Source organism: Dromiciops gliroides, chromosome 4, assembly GCF_019393635.1.
Source record: "Dromiciops gliroides isolate mDroGli1 chromosome 4, mDroGli1.pri, whole genome shotgun sequence".
NCBI classification, from domain to species: domain Eukaryota; kingdom Metazoa; phylum Chordata; class Mammalia; order Microbiotheria; family Microbiotheriidae; genus Dromiciops; species Dromiciops gliroides.
The window spans coordinates 355,166,479-355,190,297 of NC_057864.1; positions in this window are offsets into that span (position 1 = coordinate 355,166,479).

A 23,819-nucleotide genomic window follows, 5' to 3' on the forward strand; every position below is an offset into this window, starting at 1 on the left:
AGTCGAATGAGACCCATTTTGGCTGGAAAATAGACTGCAGAAAAGGGTCTATTATAAGGCAACCTAGAAGCCAAATTTGAAGGGCTTTGAATACCAAACAGAGAAATTTGTATTTTATAATGCAATTATGAGTAATGGAATTCCTTAAGTAGAAAAGTGATATGATCAGACCTGTAGTATAAGTATATCCACTAGACAACTGTAAGAAAGATGTATTGAAAGGAGAGAGCCTAAAAGCAAAAACACTACAACTTAACATGTTCAAACAGAATTCATATTCTTTTTCTCAAAATCCACACCTTTTCCATACTTCTCTGGTACTGTCAAAGGAACCAGCATCCTTCTAAACATCCAAGTTCACAACCTCACTGTCATTCATGTATCCATTTCAGTTGCAGATTTTTTCTAACTCCACAACAGCTCTAAAATGTCAACTTTTCTCTATTTAAAAAAACCAGCCCCCTATTTCAAGCCCATATCATTTCATAGCTTTTACTAACGTAATAGTATTCTAATTATCTACCATGTATCTCTCCCACTCCAAGGCATCCCACACATACTGCCAATATGAATTTCCTAAAACTCAAGTTTGTCTATATCACTCTCCTCTCACTCCCCTTCTCTCCTCTCTCCTCTCTCGCTCTTCTCACGGTCTCTCTCTCTCTCTTCTCGTCTCTCTCTCTCTCTCTCTCACACACCACACACACACACACACCACACACACACACACACACACACACACTCATTCACTCACTCAATAAACTCCACTGGCTTCTTATTGTCTCTAAGATCAAATACCCACACCTCCATTTGGCATTTAATCCTCTTTACAACCTGGCCCCTTCTCAGCATTCCAGTCTTCTTGCACATTACTCCCTTCCACATTCTGTGAAGTACTCATATTGGCTTACTTGCTATTCTTTACATATTAAACTCCCTCACATGACATTTTTTTTTAACCTTTCCTCTCCATGTCTGCCTACTCGCCCCATGCCTGGGAATGGTCTTCCTCATCACCTTCCTCTTGGAACACTGTCTGTCTGTCTATCTATCTATCTATCTATCTATCTATCTATCTATCTATCTATCTATCATGCCATTGTAACTCTCTAGATATATCTACATATTTATCATTCAATCTATCTAGTCCAAGGGACTATTTCTCTCTTTCTGTCTCTCTGTCTCTGTCTCCCACATCTAGCTAGCGAGCATCTGTCATCTATCTATGTATCTATCATATTATCTATTTATCTGTCTGTCATCTATTGATCATCTCTCTACAAGTTGTCTACCCCCTTTAGAATGAAATCTTCTTGAGGGCAGGGACTAATTTCACTTTTTTTGTGTGGATTCAGGCACATAACAAAGTAAATGTTTGTTATGTGATATTGTGATTGTTATTGATAGCAGTCAAAATAGTCCAGGAAAGAGGTTTACCTGAAATGTGGTTGTGGCCAAATGGGTTTAGAGTAGGTGAAAGATGTGAGAGGTATTGTGGAGGTTGCTTGTCCTTTGCTTTTGAGGAAGACCATGCCATTGGAGTGATGTCATGAGTTGTAGTGAATTCAAATTTAAGTGAAAGAAGGCTGTCTAAAGTCACCAACCTCACTCCTCCAGTGGCAAAATCTCTCTCTCTCTCTCTCTCTCTCTCTCTCTCTCTCTCTCTCTCTCTCTCTCTCCAAATGGAGATGACCCCAGCTTTTTTTTTTTCAAAGCAATTGTAATTGTGACTTGCACAAGGTCACATAGCTAGTAAGTGTCTGAGGTGAGATTTGAACTCAGGTCCACCTAACTTCAGGGCCTATACACTGTGCCACCAGACTTAGCACATGATGGAATTTATGGGCAAGTAGAAAGGTAGGGAGGGGGTAAATAAAACTAAAGAAATTGGGATTATTCTTGCATGTGAACTTGAATGACTGGAAAAATAGTGTTTTTCAATAAAAATAGCTTTTTTAGGAAGAGGCAAGGGTTTTAGAGAAAAGATGAGTCTTATTTTGGATCTGATTTTGCAGCATCTCTGGGACATACATCCCCCTTAGAAATGCAGGACTAGAGCTCATGAGACAGAAAAGTGTTTGTTATTGTAGAGCTGAGTGCTATCTATATCTATCTATATAGAAATGATCTTTTAACCCACTACAGTGTATAAAATCATCAAAGGGGTTTATACAAAGAGAATAGCAGAAAACCCAGGATGGAACACATATATCGTTTTTTGGGGGGAGGGCAGGGAAATGAGGGTTAAGTGACTTGCCCAGGGTCACACAGCTAGTAAGTGTCAAGGGTCTGAGGCCAAATTTGAACTCAGGTCCTCCTGAATCCAGGGTCAGTGCTTTATCCACTGCAACACCTAGCTGCTCCCACATATATCATTTATTAATAAACGAATATTTGTTGTACTCTTCATTATGTTATATGGACATTTTTTTCAGAATAACCAGTTATTCTGATATTATTCTGTAGGAACTGACATGTTCCAAAACGTATTTCAAGTTTGGTAAACACTTAGGATTTTTTTTTTGGGGGGGGGAGGGCTGGGCAATGAGAGTTAAGTGACTTGCCCAGGGTCACACAGCTAGTGTCAAGTGTCTGAGTCCAGACTTGAACTCAGGTCCTCCTGAATCCAAGGCCAGTACTCTATCCATTGAGCCACCTAGCTCCCCCAACACAGGCTTTTGTAGAAAATCAAGATAACCCAGAAAGCTTGTTAACCTATGGTAAAAACCTCAGTTCATTATGATTGTGGTTTGCCTCAGATTTTTTGCCATAAGGGCAATGATGAGTGAAGAGCAACTTGCACGTATAAAAAACATACTCCAATAGTACCATGACAGATGTAGGCCAGCTCCTATAAAATCATGAATTCCCACAAGAAAGTATTTTATGAAAATAAATGAAAAGTCTTTTGAACTGATAAAGTTCTTATTCTGTGGCTAAGAACTAGTCTTTGGCAAAATTATAAGTGAAAAATGGTTCATCTTTCGCTGACCCTATCCTCTTTTGATATTCTCCTGCCATGGTCCAGTGACCTTTTTCTGTCTACTGGCAGCCTAAGATCTTTTTTTTTTTTTTTGGTGAGGTAAATTGGGGTTAGTGACCTTGCCCATGGTCACACAGCTAGTAAGTGTTAAGTATCTGAGCTGGAATTTGAACTCAGGCCCTCCTAACTCCAGAGCCGGTGCTCTATCCACTGCGCCACCTAGCTGCCCCCAGCCTAAGATCTTTAACTAGGAGTTTTCCTCATTGCCAGCTTGGACAACATTTTTTTTAATGATACCAAATGTTATCCAAAACAAAACAAACAAAAAATTAAAAAGAAACAAACATATTTACCCTCCGTATCCATGAATAGTGTATGAGTTTTTCCGATAAACTCTTCCCTGCAAAGAATTATCTAGCCTCCTCTCAAGTAACAAAATTGACTAAATACAAGTAAAATGTAGGTCTCCTTAAGAAGGCCTTAACAGAAAACTAGTAACATATAATTGATCAGACAAGTCAACAAAGAATTTTTTTAGTTAGATGGCATTTTAGTGCCCAATAAAATCAAGCGAACTACTCCTGTTATATGAAACACAAGCCTTTTATCTAAAGTATCAGCCCTGAAGTCAGAAAGACATGAGTTCAAATTCAGCCTCATGCACTTACTAGCTATGAGACCCTTAGGAAGTTATTTAACTACAAATTAGCTCAAAACAAAACAAAATAAATAAACAAACAAAAAGACAAACCTTATCAATGAATTCTCTCCTGTTCTTTCATGTTGTAACTATTAATGGAACTCTAGCATGCTTGCCAAAGTATAGTAAACATAGTAGCATACGTGACTCAGATTTTCTGCTATTGAATTTAGAATGTTGGTGGCATATATCAGCACAAAACCTAGGAATCCATGACCTGGAAACCAAAGGACCGGACTTTGCCACTAGTTATGAACATTTGGGTCACCTTTGGAAAACTACTTAAACTCTTTAGGCCTTAGGCTGAAAACATTGGAAGTGTCTTTTGTTCTTTTCCCTTCCTGCCAAGTCCTGTTAATTTTACACTACAATATGCCTCTCATCAATCCCTTCACTTTCACTCACACTGCCACCTTTCTGGTCCAAACCAACACCACCTCTCACATGGGCTAATGTAAGAGCTTTTTAATCATTCACACTTTCTCCAATTTCTCTCCTCTCTAATTCCATCCAACTATGTCCATTTACCCTTTCCTCTCCAATCCATCCAACTACAAAAATAATCTTCTGAATACATGGTTCTAAGAATGTCATTTCTCTCCTCAAAAAGTTTTAGTGACTTCATTGTTCCTACAAGACAAAATACAAACTCCTTTGATATGCATTTAATGCCCTCTAAAATCTTGCTCCAAGCTACCTTTCTACCTTTATTTCAAACTCTTCATTGTTACACTTTACTGTGATGTTTAAAGTGCTAAGATTAATTATTCATTTTATAATAATAAAAGAGATCAACAGCATTCTCAATTGCCAGAGACCCTCACAGGGGAGGAGCTATTGGAAAAATTGGTGCTCAAGAGGATTGCTTAATAATTAATGAGAGAATGAATATTATAATGAGGGGCTGGACCTATTCCAATGGACTTTGATTATGTCAGGGGTTTGAACAAGATTGAGAAGAGTTAATTCAGTCTCATTATTAGTAATATCCTTCAAGAGACTAAACTTTGAATGAGGACTATTAAAAAAAAGGAACTCTGGATCTCCCAAACTTCATTGGTTATTAATAATAATTTCTCTTATTATATTACATTACAAACTAGATTATTAGATGCTTCCCAGACCTATTCTGTACCATATACCATTGTGCATCCAGGCAGGTCATCCTCTATATGTTACAACCATTTTTGTCTATACCTCCATCTATTGAAATCCTTGTCTTCCTTCAAGATCTTGCTCATGTTTTAGATCTGCAAACTTAGTACCTAGCTCACTGTTTGCATGTAGCAGAACCTTAATACATGTTACTTGAATGGCATTGAATTTTTTCCAATCATCTGCGAAATATGTGAGTTAGATTCAATTGTCTCTGTCTCTTTCAATTCTAAAATACTTTCATTCCAAAATTGTATTCATTCATAATTATTTATTGAATGTCTCGAACCAGATGAGTTTTGAAAGGTATCTTTATGCTTCTGAGATGATAGCTTAGAATAGTGGGATAAAGGACTGACATTGAAAATCAGAAAGACAGGTTCAAGTGCGATCTCTGACATAAATGACTGTGTAACCTATGAGCAAGTTAAGCAACACCCTTCAGTGCTTCTAAGAAACTCCCTATGACTCTTGATTACAAAAAGTTGCTGATCTGCCTTCATGGAGGAACTTTACATACCAGGATTTCCCAGCTTAATCAAATGCCCTAGCCTATCTTTTCTACCACCACCCCCCAAAAATCCTCTACATCATGGTTTAAGTCACTGTTGGGTATTATCATTGCTGTTCATGCTGTATATACCAATTGACCAGTACAAAGTCAACAAACATTTATTAATCACCTACTATGTTTCAGGGTTTCATGTGGTGTTGAACACTTAGGAAAATGGCCATAAAATAAAATAAAATAAAAAACTCTCCAGTCATTATCATTAATCCTACATATTTTGTCCCAAGGATAAAACCTTTTAAAATAATAATAATTTTAGATGGTCATGATAACTGAAATCAAACTTCAAAAAGGGTATGTTTCCCTTCTATTATCTCCTTTCTTACTAAACCATTCAATTATTACAAACAACATATCCATTAATATTTTTCAAATTCATACAATAATTATTGTTTGTTTTTACATCATCTTTATTTCTAGAGACACCCACTGACAGTAAAAAGTAACAAGTATTTGATACCCTGCAGGTATCACTAGGGTTTCACTCTCTTGACTGGTTGGTGACTTCCTCTCCCTGCCCACTATTTCAAGAAATCCCTAGTCATGCTTCACTTCACTCCCTATAGTCAATCTACTATTCTATGGTTCACTTAAAATCCTTATAACTTTGTGGACAAAAGTGTCCCTACTTTGTATATTGTTGCCACCATTAGAATGTAAGTTTCCTGAGGTCAAGGAACAATTTTGCTTTTTTTTGTATCCACTGTTCTTGAAACAAATTAAGCACTTACTAAATGTTTTTCATTCGTTCATTCATTCAATCTATCCATCAACAATGTCCTGTTTTCTCTAAAAAAGTATTTCTTCAAAACAGGAAATTTAAAAGGGAGGGGATTTTTAGGAAAGCCAACCAACACTTCAACCTTTCCTGACAGTACACCATTGCAAAGAAGGAAAGGAAGTGCATTTTCTCTCTTCTTAGTGCCAGGTGTGATAATTACACAAGGAGCCTTTTGGCCTTACACATAGCGGGCATTTACTTGAAAGCCTTGGGGGTGGGGAGCTACCTATTGGGAATGCTGCAGAAACCATTTGGCTAGCAGGCCTTTCCCCCCTGCCCCATACACACACTTTCTAGTCAATGCCCTTTGTGAAATGGGGCCAAAGGTAAGTACAATTGAAATTACACAGCTTTCATCTTTTTTTTGTTTGTCTTTTTCTATTTACATTATTGTCACCATTACCACATCTAATTTTAATTTGACAATTTAAAATGGAATCACAGGGTTATAGAAGAATTGTAATAATTTTAAACATTGCATTTAAAAATATAAATGGTAACGCTAATATGAGAAAGAACATTGGGAAAACCCTGAAACATTTCCAAATGCATTTTGATATACAAAGACAATGAAAAAATAATATGTAATTTAGAACAAGAATTTTAGCATAAAAACAAAAACACTCAGGACCTTCCCAACATATCTCCTATGAAGAACTTCTGATCCCAGACCTTTGGAATTACCTCAGAATAAATCACAGAGAAACACTGAAGTCAGGACTGCAGAGAGATGCAAATTTAGGCATGAGAGACCACCTTTTGGTTCTCCTCTTGACCTTTTCTGGGTCAGGAAAGGAACTAATTGCTGCCAATCAAAAGATTTGGTAATTACTGCAATTTAGGAGATTTACCAATCTCCAGGACAATGAAAAGACAGAAAAGAAATTATGTTAAAAGCAGCTTTTTTCTCCCCTTTGATGTTCAGACAAAACTTAATTTGCCGCTATAGCCCAGAATTCTTGATTTTATTGAAAGTGAGTTCTTATAATGGACACAACATGTTACCAGTTAATTTCAATGAGGAAAACTCCCACCTCTTTCTCTCTGATCCCTGTTTTTTCTGCTTGACAAGAAGCCTTTCCTTTGAGAGATAAACTCATGGAAACTTTGTATCATATGGCATGAAGTAAAACAGGGCATCACTGAGGATATAGGCAAGTTTGTATGTTATAAAAATCATGATGAAAATTGTGAGAAATGTGTGAACTTACTGTATACTTTCCTGAAAGAAATTATTTAGCATGCTCAAGGATTTTTACCAATTTAAAGACTAACAAAATAGTCCAGATGAAAGGTGAGAAAAAGCTTAAGTTGGATAATGGATCTGTGAGCATACAACAAAGATATATGTGGGAAATGTCATAGAGAATGGAATTACAAAAGTTGGCAATTAATTAGCTATGCTGGGTAAGAGTGAAAAGTCAAAGATAATTTCAAGTTTGTATACTTGGTGATTGGAAATATAGTGATGCCCCTGTTAGCAATAGAGAAGGTTATTAGAGGGATGGCTATTGATGCAAAGATCTTGAGTTTTAAATAGACATATACACTTTAAGCTGCTTATAAAACAGCAAGCTCAAAATTTCTAATAGTCTTTTGGTGATGTAGAACTAGAACTGATGAGAGAAAATGGCTGGATAAATGTATCTGGAAATTATCTGCAGAGAGGTGATAATTGAAGCCATGAGAACTCAGGAAAATCACCAAGTGAGAGGGTATAGAGAAAAAAGAGAGAGGGCCTTAGGTAGAGCCTTGCTTTTACTGTTAGTGAGCATGATATGGATGAAATTTCCAGCAAAAGGAGACTGAGAAGGAACCAGGAAAGAGAACCAAGAGGGAAGAGCATGATAGAAACCTAGTCAGAAAAAACATATCAAGGAAGAGAATTGAGTCAACCTTATAAATACTGCAGAAAAGGTAAAAAAGAATGAGGAATGGGGGTAAAAGTGGGAGGACGGTCTCTGTTTCTCACCAGCTATATAACTGGGAGAAGGAGGGTGGGTATCCCTTCCAATTCTGACATTTATGCTCATTAACACCCAGTTTGAATTCAAAATCACAGACCTAACTAAACTAACACCTTCAATATTTTTATAATTACTTGCCTAACAATTTCCTTCAAAATGCAAACATTAGAATGCTGCATTGCAGAGGTAAGTAAAACATGGAAAAAGTGAAAATGAAAAAAGGTGGGGAATAAAAAAAAATCATTTTAAGTTTGTATAGTTATTTTCCCTTTGAAAAGTATCTTCACTGACATTATGTCACTAAAATAACCAGAACCACACTATTAGTGAGAACCAATGCTATTAGGGATTAGTGTGGAAAGAGGGGAGGACAACTAAGAGATCATTTAAACAATGCTAACTCATTGCTCCTTTTTCAAATAAATGAAGGTTAGCCAAAACTCTAGCCTTCTTCATTTCTAGAGTGATATACTTAACATATGTTTTCTAATTAACTAACTTCTCAGATATAGAGAACACAGAATTATGCACCACAACCCCTGGCAAGAAAGATTCAGATGTGAGAAAATCTAGCATCATTTCATTCTGTCCCTTTTTTAATCTATTCTCACCCAGACACCTGATCTCTTAGGACTAGCTACTAAATTTGATCTTCAGTTTCTAAAAAATCACACCTTATTTTTAAAGCATTTGTTTCTGAGTCAATCATTTACTCTTTGAAGAAGCGAATGCATTCTCCTTTTAAAATAATCACAGATCTACTTAATACCAATACATCCTCTCTGGATAAAATATAATAAATATTGTGGCTAATGAATGATCAAGAAATTCTATACATAGGACTCATTAAAAGCCAATGAGAGTTTGGGGGTGGAGCCAAGATGGCGGAGAGGAAGCAGCAAGCTGCCTGAGCTCTCCATCTGTTCCCTCAAAACGAACATTAAATCAAGCCTCTGGACGGATTCTGAAACTACAGAACCTGCAAAGAGACAGAGAGACACAGTCCTCCAACCAGAGATATTTTAGAAGACTTCAGGAAAAGGTCGGTCTGACTCAGGCAAAAGGGAGGCCCAGCGCAGGGCAGCAACCCAGCGCCGAGGGGGTCGGGGCAAATCAGCAGGAGCTGCGGGCCACAGCCGAACAACTGAGGCTCCCGGAACCTGGCTCAAAAATCTGGTGGCCAAGAAGGACAGTGGAAAAACTTACCTGCACCAGCCGAGAGGGCCACGAACGGCGGGATCAGATGCCGGGGTCTGGCGCCTGGCTGGCCGAGCACAATCATACAGGAAGTGCAGGGCGGGGCATCTCCACACACCATAAAGGCCTCAGAGTAAAAGCCCGGTCACACAGCACCTATACACCTGCACAAGAAGCCCAAAACAGGGACCCTGGTGCCCCCAGAGCAGACCTCAACTTAAAGAATAAATAAATAAGCTGCAATAATGAGTAAGAAGCAAAAAGAGCCCTCTTCCATTGAGAGCTTCTGTATCAATAGGGAAGAAGCCAACACAAACTCAGATGAGGAGACAATAGCCTCAAATGTGTCTACATCTGAAGCCTCACAAGGGAAGGTGAATTGGTCACAAGAACAAAAAGCCTTCCTGGAAGAGCTCAAAAAGGATTTTAAAAATCAATTGCAAGAGGTAGAAGAAAAAATGGGGAGAGAAATGAAAGCAAAACAAAAAAACTATGAAAAAGAATCAGCAGCTTGAAAAGGAAGCTGAAGAAAACAAAGCCTTAAAAAATTCATTGATTGGCCAAATGGAAAAAGAAGGTACATAATCTCACTGAAGAAAACAATACCTTAAAAAAATTCACTTAGCCAAATGGAAATAAAAAGGTACATAATCTCACTGAAGAAAACAATACCTTAAAAAAATTCACTTAGCCAAATGGAAAAAAAGGTGCATAATCTCACTGAAGAAAACAATGCCTTAAAAATTAAAGTGGGACAGTTGGAAGAAAGGAATCCATGAGACACCAAGAATCAGTCAAGCATAATAAAAAAAATGAAAAAATAGAAGAAAATGTGAAATACCTCATTGGAAAGACAACTGATCTGGAAAACAGATCGAGGAGAGAAAATTTGAGAATCATTGGACTGCCTGAAAGCCATGACCAGAAAAAGAATCTAGACACCATATTCTGGGAAATTATTAAGGAGAATTGCCCTGATATCATAGAATCAGAGGATAAAATCATCATTGAAAGAATCCATCGATCACCTCCTGAAAGAGACCCCCAAAAGGAAAACTCCAAGGAATATTGTAGCCAAATTCCAGAATTATCAGGTGAAGGGAGAAAATACTCCAAGCAGCCAGAAAGAAGCAATTTAAATATCATGGAGCCACAGTCAGGATTGCTCAGGACCTGGCAGCTTCAACATTAAAGGACCACAAGGCTTGGGAATATGATATTCCGGAAGGCAAAGGAGATTGGATTGCAGCCGAGAATCTATTACCCAGCAAAAATGTTGCATTTTCTTTCATGGGAAAAGATGGACATTTAATGACATTGGGGACTCTCAATCTTTCCTGGTGAAAAGACCAGAACTGAATAGAAAATTTGATCTCAACATACAAGACTCAAGAGAAGTTTAAAAAGGTAAACAGAGGGGGGAAAAAAAGTTACCCTATTAGGGTTAAAACTGTTTTATATCCCTACACAGGAAGATAATACTCATAACTCTTAAGAACTGTAAATGTATTTGGGCAGAGAGAAGGGACTTTATATAGAGGGTATAAATATAAATTGTCTTTGATGTGATGATACAAAAGAATTAAGGGGATAAAAAGGGGAGTCTAATGGGGAGGAGAGGAAAGGGAGGTGGAATGGGATTAATATATCATATGAAGAGGTGGAAAAAAACCTATATAATAGAGGGGAAAGAAAGGAGGGGGGAACATGGTTTCAACCTATTCTCATTAGATTTGACTCAACGAGGGAATAACATATGACGTTCATTGGGATAAAGAAACTTAACTCATTCTTTAGGGAAACAAAAGGGGAAGGGAAAGGGGGGGGACTGATAGAAGGGAGGACAAAAGCAAGGGAGAAAAGGGTAAAGAAAAGAGAGGGGGGTGATAAAAAGGGAGGGCAGATTGGGGGAGGCAGGGGTAAAGAAGTAAAACGTCGGTGAGGAGGAATAGGGTGAAAGAAGGGGGAAAAAGTACAAAAGGGGGTAAATAGAATGGAGGGGAATAGACAGTCAGTAATAATAACTGTGAATGTGAATGGGATGAACTCTGCTGTAAAACGGAAGCGAATTGCAGAGTGGATTAAAAACCAGAACCCTACAATATGCTGTTTACAAGAAACACATTTGAAGCAGAGAGATACACACAGAGTAAAGGTAAAAGGCTGGAGCAGAATATATTATGCCTCAGCTAAAATAAAAAAGGCAGGGGTAGCAATCCTTATCTCAGACAAAGTGCAGGCAAAAATAGATCTCATTAAATGAGATAAGGAAGAAAATTACATCTTACTTAAAGGTACTATAGATAATGAAGTAATATCAATATTGAATATGTATGCGCCAAGTGGTATAGCATCCAAGTTCTTAGAGGAGAAGTTAAATGAGTTACAGAGGAATTAGATAGTAATACTATACTAGTGGGGGATCTGAATCTCCCCTCTCAGAATTAGATAAATCTAGCCAAAAAATAAATAAGAAAGAAGTGAAAGAGGTGAATAGATTACTAGAAAAGTTAGACATGATAGATGTCTGGAGAAAATTGAATGGGGACTAGAAGGAATATACCTTTTTCTCAGCAGTACATGGCACATTTTGAAAAATTGACCATGTATTAGGGCCACAAAAACATCATAGTCAAATGTAGAAAGGCAGAAATAATAAATGCATCCTTCTCAGATCATGATGCAATAAAAAATTACATGTAAGAAAGAGCCAGGGAAAAGTAGAATGAAAATCAATTGGAAACTAAATAATTTCATTCTAAAGAATGAATGGGCCAAAAACAAGATAATCATAGAAACAATCAATAACTTTATCCAAGAGATGACAATAATGAGACAACATACCCAAAATCTATGGGATGCCGCCAAAGCAGTGCTTAGGGGGAAAATTTATAGCTCTAAATGCTTACATGAATAAAAGAGAAGAGGAGATTAATGAATTGGGCATGCAACTTAAAAAGTTAGAAAAAAGAACAAATTAGAAATCCCAAATAAGACACTAAATTAGAGATCCTGAAAATTAAAGGAGAAATTAATAAGTTGAAAGCAAAAAAACTAGTAGAATTAATCAATAAAACTAAGAGCTGGTTTTATGAAAAAACCAATAAAATAGATAAATATTGGTTAATTTGATTAAAAAAAAAGAAAGAAGAAAACCAAATTACCAGTATCAAAAATGAAAAGGGGTGATGTTACCCCACCAATGAAGTGGAAATTAAAGCAATAATTAGGAAATATTTTGCCCAACTGTATGCCAATAAAATTTGACAATCTAAATGAAATGGATGAATATTTACAAAGATACAAACTGCCCAGGTTAACTGAAGAGGAAATAAAATCCTTAAATAAACCCAATATTAGAAAAAGAAATTGAACAAGCTATTAATGAACTCCCTAGAAAAAAATCCCCAGGGCCAGATGGGTTTACGGGTGAATTTTACCAAACATTTAAAGAACAATTAATTCCAATATTATACAAATTATTTGGAAAAACGTAAAGAAGGAGGTCTACCAAATTCGTTTTATGACACAAATATGGTGGTGATAACCAAAACCAGGCAAAGCAAAAACAGAGAAAGAAAATTATAGACCAATCTCCCTAATGAATATATGATGCTAAAATCTTAAATAAGATATTAGGCAAGGAGATTACAGCAGTGATCACCAGGATAATACACTATGGACCAGGTGGATTTATACCAGGAATGCAGGCTGGTTCAACATTAGGAACACTATTAACATAATCAACCACATCAATAAGAAAACCAACCAAAATCATATGATTATCTCAATAGATGCAGAAGAAAGCTTTTGACAAAGTACAGCACCCCATTCCTATAAAAACACTAGAGAGTTTAGGAATAGGGGAGCTTTCCTTAGAATAAATAAACAGTATCTACCTAAAGCCATCAGCAAGTATTATATGCAATGGAGATAAATTAGAGGCCTTCCCCATAAGAAACAGGGGTGAAACAGGGATGTCATTATCAACCCCTATTATTTAATATTGTTCTAGAAATGTTAGCTTTAGCAATCAGAGAAGAGAAGGGAATTAAAGGAAATATAATAGGCAAGGAGGAAACAAAACTATCACTCTTTGCAGATGATATGAGGGTATACTTAAGGAATCTCGAGAATCAAAGTCAAAAAATTACTTGAAACAATTAACAACTTTAGCAAAGTAGCAGGTATATAAAATAAATCCACATAAATCATCAGCATTTCTATACATGACCAACAAAGTCCAGCAGCAAGAGATAGAAAGAGAAATTCCATTTAAAGTAACGGTAGATAATATAAAATACTTGGGAGTCTACTTGCCAAGACAAACCCAGGAACTCTATGAACACAACTACCAAACACTCTTCACACAAATCAAATCAGATCTAAATAATTGGAAAGATATCAATTGCTCATGGATAGGCAGAGCTAATATAGTAAAAATGGCAATACTGCCTAAATTAATTTACTTATTCAGTGCCATACCAATCAGGCTACCTAAAAATTATTTTATACAGCTAGAAAAAATAATAACAAAATTCATCTGGAAAAACAAAAAATCAAGAATATCCAGGGAAATAATGAAAAAAAATTCACAGGAAGGTGGGTTAGCGGTACCAAACCTGGAGCTTTACTATAAAGCGGCAGTCATCAAAACTATCTGGTACTGGCTAAAAAATAGAGTGGTAGATCAATGGAATAGGCTAGGCTCAGGAAATGCAGTAGTAAATGACACTAGTAATGTAGTGTTTGATAAACCCAAAGACTCCAGCTTCTGGGATAGGAACTCAGTAATTGACAAAAACAGGCTGGGAAAACTGGAAGATAGTGTGGCAGAAATTAGGCTTAGACCAACATCTTACACCTTAAACTAAAATAAGGTCAAAATGGATACATGATTTAGACATAAGAGGTGATACCATAGGTAAATTAGGAGAGAAAGGAATAGTGTACCTATCAGATCTTTGGAAAGGAGAACAGTTTTTGACCAAACATGAGATAGAGTATATTATAAAATGCAAAGTGGATGATTTTGATTATAATAAATTAAAAAATTTTTGTACAAACAGAAGCAATGCATCCAAAATTAGAAGGGAGGCAGAAAGCTGGGAAACAATTTTTGATGCCAGTGCTTCTGATAAAGGCCTCATCTCTAAAATATATAGGGAATTAAATCAAATTTATAAGAATCCATGTCATTCCCCAATTGAGAAATGGTCAAAGGATATGAACAGGCAGTTTTCTGATGAAGAAACCAAAGCTATCTATTCCCATATGAAAAAGTGCTCTAAAACTCTAATGATAGAGAGATGCAAATTAAAACAACTCTGAGGTACCACCTGACACCTATCAGATTGGCTAAAATGACAAAAAAGGAAGATAATAAATGTTGAGAGGCTGTGGGAAAATTGGAACCCTAATGCATTGTTGGTGGAGCTGTGAGCTGATCCAACCATTCTGGAGAGCAATTTGGAATTATGCACCAAAGGGGCGATAAAGCTGTGCATACCTTTGACCCAGGAATCCCATTTTAGGTCTTTTGCCCAAAGAAATCATGGAAGGGGGAAAGGACCCACATGTACAAAAATATTTATAGCTGCTCTTTACGTGGTAGCAAGGAATTGGAAGTTGAGGGGGTGCCCATCAATTGGGGAATGGCTGGACAAGTTGTGGTATATGAATACAATGGAATACTATTGTGCTGTAAGAAATGATGAGCAGGAAGAGTTTCAGAGAAACCTGGAGGTTCTTACGTGAGCTGATGATGAGTGAGATGAGCAGAACCAGAAGAACATTGTACACAGTATCATCAACATTGAGTTGTTGACCTACTGTGATGGACTATATTCTTCTCACCAATGCAATGGTACAGAAGAGATTCATGGAAACTCATGATAGAAGAGGATCTCCAAATCCAAGAAAAAAAAAGAAAGAAAGAACTGTGGAGTATAGATGCTGATTGAACCATATTATTTTCTTTTGTTTTGGGTGCTGTTGTTTTTTTATTTTTCTATTTTGAGGTTTTGCATCACTGCTCTGATTCTTTCTCTTATAAACAGGATTAAATGCAGAAATAGGATTAATGTTATTATGTGTATATATATGTGTGTGTATATAGATATCTATATGTTATGTATAGAGATATATAGATATAACCTAGTATCAGATTACCTGCTGTCTAGGGGAGAGGGGAGGGAGGGAGAAAAATCTGAAATTGTAAAGCTTGTATAAACAAAAGTTGAGAACTATCTTTACATGTAACGGAAAAAATAAAATATCTCATAAAACCAAAAAAAAAAGCCAATGAGAGACTTTAGAATCATCTACTAATGGAAATATTCAGGTTAGAGTAGTAAGCTCCTTTTGACTTCTAATGTGAAAAGAAAAAGAAAAAAAATCTTCAGACATGGATAGTTTCTGGCAATTGTGTTAGTCAGAATGGAATCTTCAAACTTTTAAACAATTAAAACATAAAAGTTTACAAAAATGTACCTCCATTGCTGGACACATTGAGCTATGTGAAGTGAATTCAGAAGACAGTAAATTTTCTGCCAAACAGGTAGAAGATCATCAGTTTCTCTTGGCATCATTGTTTATGGTAGTAGATAGAGTACTGGACCTGGAGTCAGGAAGACTCATCTTCCTAAATTCAAATCTGGCCTCAACATTTACTAGCTGTGTGACCATTGGCAATTAAACCTGTTGCCCTCAGTTCCCATATCTGTAAAATGAAATTGAGAAGGAAATGGCAAACCCCATTCATATTCTTTGCCAGAAAACCCCAAAATGGAGTCACAAAGTGTTAGACATGACTGAATGACAACATTATTGTTTATAGCTATGGAATGTATTTAACCGGGACTTTATAATCTCATTTCATTCATAGGAACATAAGTGTGTAGATCTAGAGTGGGGAGGACCCTCAGAGGTCAGTTAGCCCATCTGCCTCACTATACAGATGAAGAAACTGAGAATTAGAAAGGCTGAGGTTGCCCAGGGTATTAAGCAAGAACAATGGGATTTAAAACCCAGGTCTTTTCCTGTAGAACAAGTGTTGTGGTTTTTTTTTTTTTTCCATTGTACATTTCTAAAAGTATGAATAGATAAAATCTATTTATCAAGCACTTAACCATGAGGCAACCCTGTGCTAAAAAGTAGAGATGCAAATATGAAAACAGAGAATTCCTGTGCTCAAGGATGGAAGGATAAGCATTTATGTAGCACCCTACTATCTGCAAGGCATATGCTAAGTGTTTCAGAAATATGTCATTTGAAACACCATATAGAGGGAGGTGGTAGTAAGGGAAGGGGGGATTTCATGATTTTCTGGTAAATCATAGTTTTTGATGAATAAAGCCATAGAACAATGATATTATATATGCCCTTTTTAGAAGCAGTAATATTATTGCTTTATGGTTCCCAGAGCAAGAAATGAAAATCATTAGGGGAGTCAGGGGTGAGCTTGTGTCCAGTAGCAAGACAGATGGCTAGACAGGATGTGAAAATATAAGGGCTGGATTCAGATATAAACATAGTTGTGTCACAAAAACAGATTTGTTAACTTGGGTTATATTATACTGACCTAAGTTGACCCCAATGTGGGAATTCAGAAACTTAAAGAATTGGCTCCTTCAGGTAATGGCCCCTGGAAATCCAGGTCCAGAGGGTACAAAGGTAAGGCAGAAAATGGTCAAAAGATGACCAGAGTCATGTATACTTATGTTGTACAATATAGAACACTGGGTCTGGAGTCATGAAGATCTGAGTCCAATCCAGCCCCAGACACTAGCGTGAGTGGCCCTGGTTAAAGTCACCTAGATAAGGTAAATACTATCTGATATTATATAATACTATCTGATACCATATCTGATACTATATAGGTGATACCATATAAGAGATTACTATCTGCTTTAATTGCCTCAACTGTAAAATAAGGGTAATAAAAGCATCTACCTCACAAGGTTGTTGTGAGGATTGACGGAAATAATACTTGTAAAGGGCTTAGCATAGAGCCTGGCACATAGTAGGTACTATGTAAATGCTTATTTAACCTCCTTCTTTCACTCTCCCTTACTGAATTAATTATTATTCTATTCTAGAGTGATATTGAGCTCATAATTAGTTGCAAAAAAGAAAACAACCCTAGTAGGAGTAATTTTGTAAATTGTGGCACTCTCAGTGATGTAGTTCTGGGAAACCCAGGGACATTGTAGTATCTTCAGCTTCACTTTTGGGCCTAGTACCGTCTTAATTTCATTGGAGAGTTTCAAGATGAAAATATATGTTCTTAAGCAGGGCACTTTACCAGAAAATAAGGCAAGGCCACTGAGGCCAGAGCCGAATAAGGACAAACATCTAATAAGGAAAAAGACACTGGCAAAGACCACTTGAAAGTGGATATTCTAAGTACACACTTACATTAGGATCTTAATATTTAGATTCATTAGAGGTTTTGGAGTTCATCTGGTCCAACTACTTTATTTTATACATTTTACTTGTAGGCTTATGGTTAAAACCAACTAGTCTTCTAACCCTAGCTTGTATCCATAAATAAGGGAATATTAAGATATTTAGAATTCACATTCTTCTCCAGACCAGCCTTATCAAAGGATCTTGAAAATATGAAATAATTAATATAGGAATAGAAAAGGGAAGAAGTGGATTTTTTTTAAAAGTACATTGTGTCAAATGTCAGATGAACCTACTTAGCCTAAATGGCTAATGCTAACCGTAGTTCAATACTTCTCCAGGGAAGTGAGAGATTTTCAGTGTTTGACACTCCCTGATTGTCACTGTCTATTGTCAAAATTTCAGCTGGATCTGTTATTTCTGAGTTGACTTATCAAAAAATTATTTTATATGCATCTGAGAGTAGATTTTTCTGCATTCAATATATGCCCCATTATTAAACACAAACAAAATAAATAGTCCCCTGTGGTCCATTCTTCTGTGTGGAGCCCCTAGATGTCTACCTCTCTTGTGGGCCCTTAGTCTTGGTTTTCCTATTATCCTTTCTCTATTCCAAATGACAATATGAGGAATGTAGGACCTATTTAATAAACATGTCTTGTTTCAAGTATGACTGTTGGGACATGATTATTTCATGGGATTCTGTTTTCCTCACATTGTTTCAACAAGTTTTTGGCTGATGTTTAAGGAGAACAAAAATACCTCTTATTTATACAGCACTTTTCATCTGATGTGAACTCAAGACCACGCTCAAAACATTACATCAATAGCCCTGAGCCATCCCTACAATCATGTTCTTTGAGGCACAGAGTAAAACCAAAATAAACTGGGAAGCCTTTCCATGAATAATACCCTAAATGGTTCCTTAATGTCTCTGTGTTCAATGTCCACCTCCAGTGTAAACACCTACCATTTTCACAATGCTCAGGATGATGTTATTTTGATGCAATACAGAATTAACTGGGTCTAGCCAAGTAAGTAATATAATATATGACTTTATTCCTTCTCTTATTGATAATATAATCTATGAATCCTTGCAGGACAAATGTTTGAGGATCTTGGTACTAAGTTATACGTGGACAAGACAAAATTTTGAATCAGTATGAGAACCAGTCTTCTGACTCTAAATGCCATCTCCCCCACCACCTCACCAGGATATTAGAAAAACATACACAAAGCTAGCAGTAAATTAAGTGTTTACTTAAGGAAATACGGACAACTCTCCATAGAGCTAATCTCTTTCCCTACTAGCTCTAAAGTGTTCCTTCCTGAATGGAAAGAGCCAGTGGGGTCACAAGGAACAAAGTTCTAAGGCTGTTATACTAACTTAGGCAGCCTCTGAAGAGACAGTAGAATTGAGCTGTTTGCTCACCTTTTAAATCCTCTTCAGCATTCTAGGTAATATACAAAATATTATTCTCTTCTTAATAACCTATCCTCATTTTTAACTCTATATTAAGGAAAGAGAAAGGCTAGTGTAGAGAATAGAGAACAGGCCTCAGAATGAGGCAAGAAGAGTCCAGTTCCACTACCACCACTCTGACAAATATTGGGCATCAGGACATTGGGAAAGTCACTTAACCTGGCAGTGCTCTAGCCCAGTGGTGTCAAACTCAAATAGAAATAGGGACTAGTAGGCCTTATATAAGTATCCCTGTGGGTGCATGTTGACTTAGAAAGCACAATATTACATTATCTATGTTCTTTTACATTTTTATTTATCCATCAAGAGTAGGCTTGGACACCTCTGCTCTAAGGGAACTTCATAAGCTGTAAGCCATAGAGAAGTTGGTGACCTGCTTTGGTGGAGAAAATTTCCTTCACTGGGAACTCTGTATTCAATGAAATCACAGCTGCTGTTCCAAAAATATTCATAAGAAAATGCCTTTTTCTCTCTATTGTTCATTTTAGCTTTCTTTTACTGGCCTTTTTCTAGTTTTGTTGTGTCTCCCTTTATGTGAAGTGATCAGAATGGCAGATAGGACTTCAGATATATATGTGCCACACTATGATACCACTTTCTTCCCAAAGAAAAAGAAAAACTCTTTTAATAAATGGCATCACTCAAGCAAAACAAAATATTCATGCTGTCCATATCCAAAACATGCATGGTTCACTCTGATTATTTAGTCCATTGCTTCTTTGATTGGAGATAGGAAACATTCTTCATCACTATTTCTTTGAACCATAGATGGTCATTGTGTTGATCAGAGTCCTTTAAGTTTTTCAAAGTTAGTTTTTTACAATGTTGTTATATAAGTTTTTTCTTGCTATGTGCACTTTACTCTTCATCAATTCATACAAATCTTCCTAGTATTCTCTGAAAACATCTCCTTCTTCATTTCTTACAGATAAGATTGATAAGAGTTAAAGATGTTCCAAGTGAGTAAGATTTTCTTGTATTTATTGTATTTGTATTCCCAGTGATTAGCACAGTGCATGTCATTTAGTGGGTGCTTAACATAATTTTTTAAATTATTTTTGAGCATAGTTAGGTTTGAAAATGACCAATGCTATAATTAATGTAACTGATGATAGAATGGAAAGCACATGGCAGACAGAGCCAAAGGCACACAAGTACTAGGTCCAATGCTGCCACTTACTACCTAGGCATTCTCCTTTGCCAAATGAGACTAATGGTGCATTACCAACCTGAAGACATGGGGTTGATACAAATGACCTATGGAGGTTCTTTGTAGCTCTATAATCTATGGTTTGCTTGATTGAGGATTATAGTAGCTAAATTCCCAAGGTGGAGATAGAAATTGGAAGGCAAAAGTGAGCCATTACTTCAGGTTCATAATAGACATAAATGAAGAATTATTACTATCTTGTTCTTTAAAGTGACTGATTAATCTTTCACTATGTGACAGAATGGGTGGAGCCACTAGACATTGCTCCAACAAGGTGATGCATACAAAGGCTTCCATTTACTTTTCCTTGGAGCTTTTTCTCCCCAATATACAAAATACTATTTCCCAACTGAAATAGTATAATAAGCATGGTTGAAAATTTTTGTCTTTTGGTTTTATCTGATGAAGGCATAGATCTCATTGTATACAAGGCATAAGGCCAAATGTCTGTAAATCCTTTGTGGGAAGAAGAGAAATCCATCAGTGGTTACACTATATAGATGTAGCACTATTTTAAACAGTGATTATTTTCCAGTGATTCACTTTAGCTATGCGAAAAGAAATTCAACTGCCTCTAAACATTTAAGTAGATTTTGTTTCTCTTTCCACTTTGACTCAGGTCTATTTTCTAATTAGAACATTCTCTAATTCTTAGTTCTGATGTTTTGAGTTTTTCTTCATAATAACCGAAGATATTTGGGAAATGAAATAAGCCAGAGATTTGCTGATCATTAAGATGACAAAAATGTTTTCACTGAAAACAAAGAATGAGATGTCAAAGAAGTTAATATTCACCTCGAAATACACTTCCTAGTGAAAGAAATTGCCATGTCTCATTGGTGCAAATCATACCAGAGATGCATTTGATACCTGGGAAAATGTAGTCTTAAATCCATATGCACTGAGCCAAACCTGAACTGTTCTTCTAGATTCCTTCAGTGTTTAAGAAAAAGGTATCATGGACTGCAGCGTTTTACCATGTTTACGTAGTCATGGCCACAGAAATTTGCTTCTATCCTAAAGATGTAGTTCTATTCTCCTACCATCAAATATTTTTAAATAAAAAATTGAAATAGTCTAATCATGACTTCATCTTTACCTTTGGAGCTATGGTCCCTAGCAAAATATTTTTCATACAGTGAGTGCTTAGAATGTACTTCTTAATTGACTATTCACAGATATAGAGTAGGAAGGGACTTTAGAAGTCATTTAGTCAAAACCCCTTCATTTTATAAAATAGATAAGTCATCTCACTCTCTTGGGCTTCATTTATCTAAGGTAATGGCCAGCATAGTTTTTGATTTAGACCACTTTTTAAATGACAATATTTTCTGATTAAATGTTCGATATTAGTCAAGTCCTAATGGCCAAATCCTTCTGAAACATAACGGTAGGAAGAATATTGAATGAATGTTCCAAGGCAATTTGACAACAAAGTATTTTCTACATGTTCCTATAATAGCCAGTTAAAAAGTAAGATGAAAATGAAAATGAAAATACTGTGATTAGTTTATACAACACCAGGTAATTTGTTTTTCCCTTTTACTCAGGTGGCAAGTTGTTTGGTATGGTATATAGCTGGGCTGTGTCTCTTAATTTTAAAAAAATGGTTCCATTCAGCAAATATTTATTGAATCATAGATTTAGATCTGGGAGGGATCTTAGAAATTATCTAGTGGGGGCAGCTAGATGGCGCAGTGGTTAAAGCACCAGCCCTGGATTCAGGAGGACTTGAGTTCAAATCCAGCTTCAGACACTTGATACTTACTAGCTGTGTGACCCTGGGCAAGTCATTTAACCCTCAATGCCCTGAAAAAAAAAAAAAAAAAAAAAAAGAGAAAGAAAAAAAATCATGTAGTGCACCTCCCCCATTTTCCAGACAAGGAAACAAAAGCTCACAAGGTTTAAATGAGTTGCGCAAGTTGGCATAGATTATTGTAGCAGAAGTGGAATTTGAAGCCAGATGGTCTGACCCCAAATCCAGCATGCTTTTTCAAATACCATGTCTTTGCCTCCACATGTTTAGCATCACTTTAGAGCCTGAATTGTCCAATCTATGTACACAGGTCAAATAAATTGGAAAACTTGTATTAAATGTTGGCTTTATTTTGTGAGTCAGGCCAAGCCATGTCAACATGTAAATAAATGAGGTGAAAGATCTAGCCATGATGTTTACACTTCATTGTAGTTTGTCTCCGTGATCAATACTGCTCATTCAACAAGCACACGATTAGAAAAATCTCAATCAGTCATGAAGGGAAGCTTCAGTGAATTCTAAGTTCCATGTTTTGATTTGTGTTTTCTTCTTCAGGATATTTGTCCATATAATTAAGTTAGAGAGATCCTTATCAGTTAGTTTATACTAAGGATGCTTGATGTTCATATAGGGGAGAAAATATTCAAATATTTCTCTAGGTAACTAAAATGTTTATACATCTAGTTTCTGGTTAGTTTCCATTCATCTGAACACATACAAGTTATCCTATGAAATTAAATGGACTGAAAAGACAGTTCCTTTTTTGCTATGTAGAAATAAGTGCCATGGAACCTTTCAGATATAGCATGTCTACCATTTAGCCATAGCTAATTTAGCCACTGATTTGGAGGATGATCTAGACACATAATTTCATCTATGTAGAAACTTGCCCTGTGGAAACTCACTCCACCTATAGATAATGAAAATAGCTTATCTATAATTTATAGTCTTGGCATTTACATGACAATGAGAGGTTAAGGAAGGAAATCCTGACTTATCCTCTTAGACTTATCATCTATGCCCTACACCTTGATGTCACATAATTATTGAGTATGCTAATTGAAATGTTCACTTCTGGTTATACCTGTCTTGAAAGTTATTGCTTAACCAGGAAACGGCAGTTTTTCATTTGTCCATAATATCTGTATGATCTCTGATATTATCTCTGAACACACTAAAGAAAAGGCAGAGACCTTCATGTTGGGAAATGCTGAATATATCACAGATAGTTTTATAATATTTCCACTTTCAAAAGAGAAAATTCCTCTTTTTGTCACACTTATGATTGAAGACAGAAAAGACACTGACCTTTCAAAACCATAATTTGTTAAGGACATGCAAAAAGTCATCATAGTCTCACTCAATTTCTGACTATGGCAACAAGGAGATGTCTTATAATAGAATATATTAATTGCTTACCATTACAGTGACCCCAAACAACTTTAAATCCTTCTTAGTAAAAAATTATGGATCTGTCATTTATTTATGTATTTAAACCATTCTCAATAAGAATTAATTTCAGATGTGAGTGTGTTTGTGCATATGTGAATAGCTTAACAACTACTTACATATTTTCCATTTGTTACATTCTGTTCATCAAAAGAATA